Below are 4013 nucleotides of genomic sequence, written 5' to 3' on the forward strand. Positions count from 1 at the left end.
TTCTGGGTTGTGTCTTGTATCTGCAGTCTTGTCTTTGAACACCAGTGACTTCATTGGTGCTTTTCTGAGAACCTTTAAGGGCAAAGAGCTGAGTCAGACAAAAAAGAAAACCTCTGCGCACCCTTTGCCATTTTTCTCCTTTGCCACCAACTGCCCTTGCATGGTTTATTTTAGTTTAGAAATAGTATGAAGAGGTCTGCTAGCTTTACCGTATTATATAACTTTAATCCTTGCAAAGCTGAATGGAATGACTACATTTTAGCTCTCAGCATGTTTGGAAAGTAGTAAGGGAGGGGTAGCACAGTGGCAAGGAGAATAAAAAATAGAGAAAAAAATCCCGCTGAACATGATGCCCAGCTTCTGTACCAACAAGATTTTTAGGACACCAGTTCAAATGCCTTAACGTGAGAATTAAATCTGGTTTGCATAAGCTAGACAAGAACTGCCTCCTTTCTTTTGCCCCAGTCTGTAAGCCTACTGTGAACCTGAAAAATTTCTATGTGTGGAAATGAATCTCTCCCTCCCATTTTGAGAGAACTGTTTCAAATGAGAGCAGTCGGCTATGCTTCAAGAGCCCACCCAGTGTCTTCTGGGTGGACTCCTGAAAGCAACTCAGAAGATGAAGGTAGTGGAGAATATACATCTCATCTCATGACAAGCAATGTGGGTAAGGTGCATGCTCTTTTATTCCATGTGCTTATTTTAGATCCAACTCAAAGTGCAGGTACTTTGTTGTTGTTAGCTGCCTTTGAGTAGGCCTCAGCTCATGGTGACCCTATGAATGAGATGTCTCCAAGACCCCAATTCTCCACTGCTCTGCTCAGGTCCTATAAGATCGGGTCCATGGTCTCACTGAATTTATCCATCTGGCATGTGGTCTTTCTCTCTTTCTACTGCCCTCCACCTTCTCCAGCAATACTATCTTTTCTAATGAGTCGTGCTTTCTCATGATGTGACTGAAGTACGGCAGCCTCAATTTGGTCATCTTGGCTTCTAGGGAGAGTTTAGGCTGGATCTGTTCAAGGATTCACTTATTTTTGGCTGTCCACGGTATCCTTAGCACTCTTCTCCAGCACCACACCTCAAATGAATTAATTTTCTTCCTGTCTGCTTTCTTCACTGTCCAGCTCTCACATCTGTACATGGTCATGGGGAATACAGTGCAGGTACTAAAAAGACCTAAAGGGGTTGAACACAAGCATCAGGAGCACCTCCATGATTTGTGAGATACTTCAAAAAAGGATGAAACATGGAACAAATTAAGGTCTCCTGGAGGATTGGAGTATGCCATTACATAGGAGGCACCCACATTTAGGGAAGGCATTGTGCTTTGAAGAACAGACACCCAGACCAATTGTTGATAGCTTTTTGCTGAATGTAATACACCGGCTTTTCCAGAAGCCATTCCTATGTAATGAACTCTTTAATTTCCTGTTGCTTTCGCTGCTGCAATTGAGGTGTATGAGACTCTGCCTTCTGTGCCTTTCTGGCTTTGGTATTTTACATTTTATGCATTTTAATGGATTTTATTGTGGATTGCAACTTACTCTGGGCACCACCTGGTGGTAGGTAGAGAATATAGGCTATTACATGTATAATAAATACTATATAAATTTGAATCCCTCCCCCCCTCCAGACATCTGTGAGAACTGTGTGTGCCTATAATCCTTGAAGAAAGCATATCACACACAGCTGTTCCTTTCTGGCTGTTTGGGTTGCAATGCCTCTAACAATTCTCAATTTGGTTATCACTGCTTCTCTTTTACAGTATGTGGCTGTGGCTACTGCAGTTCTCCTATTAAAACACATATACAGACACAACTTTTGTTATGGATCATGTAATGTTGCAACCTCTCCCTTCTCTCCTCTTCCTATGTTTATTAGCCTCATCCAATGTGCAGTTTTTTTTCCTACTCTTATATCTCCTGAGGGACTTGTAAGTAGCCCAGAATCCTCCATTTTGTCATGTTTCTTTTATCCTCCTGCGAAAATGAAGAGGATCAGTTTCTGATCCTCTTAGAAGACACTGGAGTTGAATGTACTCACCATATTGGTAGCACTGAAAGCCAAAAGTCCAAATTACCTCTCCCAGTAGTTTCATACAAATGTGAAAACAGTGTGACAAACAAGATGGCACCCTGATAATACATCTTGGCGGCCCAACTGGTGCCAACACTAGCTTTATTCCATTGTCACATTGGAACTTGCTTTTTAAAATAAAGTCTTTGGGGTCCAATTGATTTTTGTCCAAGTCTATATATGTGAGTCACATCAAAACAGGTTTAACTTGCTGAATTGTTCAATAATTTTTTTAAACGAATAGGTTTTATTGTTTTAAATGGGTTAAACTGATCTTATTTGTACACCACCTTGTGATCTCATGATATAGGGCAGAATATAAATATTTTAATAAAATAAACAACTGCTTGCTATTGGCTACCTTGGGTAAGGACTGCTGAGAATTGCAATCCAACATCTAGAAAACCACAAATTGCCCATCTGTGGGATCAAAGGCTGCTGGTCTCACAATAATTCAGCTTTACAAATCAATTATGATTTTATAATATATTTCATGCTATATTCTATTAGAGATATAAAGAGCATTTACAATTTTCTCATCCTTGACCAGAAAGAGTATTTTGACACATCAAGATACCTGGTGTCAACCACCATGAGATTTAAAGACTTTTTTTTTTGAGGATTTGTTTTGCAAAAATCAGTTTGTACAAAACTCAAACCCAACCTTTTTCGCACAGAAAGCAATGTATTTCTCACAAAATGTAGTTCTTTGATCAAATTGTTATTTTTTTTTTACAAAACACTCCCCTGCAAAAAAGTTCTGAAATTGTGAAAAAGTATTCCCTCATAATCCAGCCAATCTGGAGGAATTTGTTTGAAATTAGTAATTCTTGCATCAAGAACTGCCATGAGCAGAGATGCTAAGGAATAGACAGACAGACAGGGGCATGTGTGCATGTGTCTCTGTGTGTACACTTTCAAATCATCTGTCATTTTATGGTGACCCCATGAATTTCATAGTTTTCTTAGGCAAAGAATAGTCTGAGGTGGCTTTGTCAATTCCTTCCTCTGAAATATACCCTACACCACCTGGCATTTGTTGGTCTCCCATCCAAGTGCTCACTAGTGCTAATTCTGCTTAGCTTTCAAGGTCAGACAGGGTCAGGTGTCTTTAGGGAATTTAGACTCATATATATTTATATCTCCAATTTCATTAAAATTGCTCAAGTTTTGATTGCTGTGTGGGGAGTCAAGTGCTGATGGGAGATATCTAGGCTTTTTGTTGCCAAAGTAATCAAAAGTTATTTGATCTATAGGCACCTTACCATGACACACCTGCTCTTTATCCATGATCTGGATTGCATAAACATCATAGTCTGGATTGTGTAGGTTCACTTGTGGAGAGGCTACTAGGACTGACATCCTGGTCAATGGGGCAAAGGATTTAGTTGGTACCTTCCAATTCCGTGATGGTCTGCTGTTTGTGTAAGAGCCAGAACTTATCCTTTTCATACACATAATGGGGCCAACACTGATATGGTCTTTGGTGGAAGCCAAGTTCAAGAGCTACTGAAAAGACTCTCAACTCTTGCATTTCATGATTTCTGTATAAGCTGACACTCAGTTCAGAGGTGGCTGAGGAAAAAGAAACCTGCATACACCTCTTTCGGTCAACCCACTTCTAAAGCATATTTTTTCTCTCCAATGCTTCCTCAGAGTAACGTACCCCCAGAAAGCTCTACATTCCATGAAGTAATCTGAATTCTGGAAATATAAAAAGATATTAAAACATGGCAATTAAATCCATGTGGACATATTTACACCATACATAGAAATCTGTACAAATTCCAAAATGGAGAGGTTGCTGAAATAACCACTAATTCCCATAGCCTCTGATCAAAATTAGCTTTACATAGCTAAGTATTTGCCTATACAAGAGACTATATCTTCTAAACATTATCAATGCCAGTAATACTTAAGGAAAAGCCGAGAGG

This window comes from Sceloporus undulatus, chromosome 1 (assembly GCF_019175285.1).
Source record: "Sceloporus undulatus isolate JIND9_A2432 ecotype Alabama chromosome 1, SceUnd_v1.1, whole genome shotgun sequence".
Lineage (NCBI taxonomy): Eukaryota > Metazoa > Chordata > Lepidosauria > Squamata > Phrynosomatidae > Sceloporus > Sceloporus undulatus.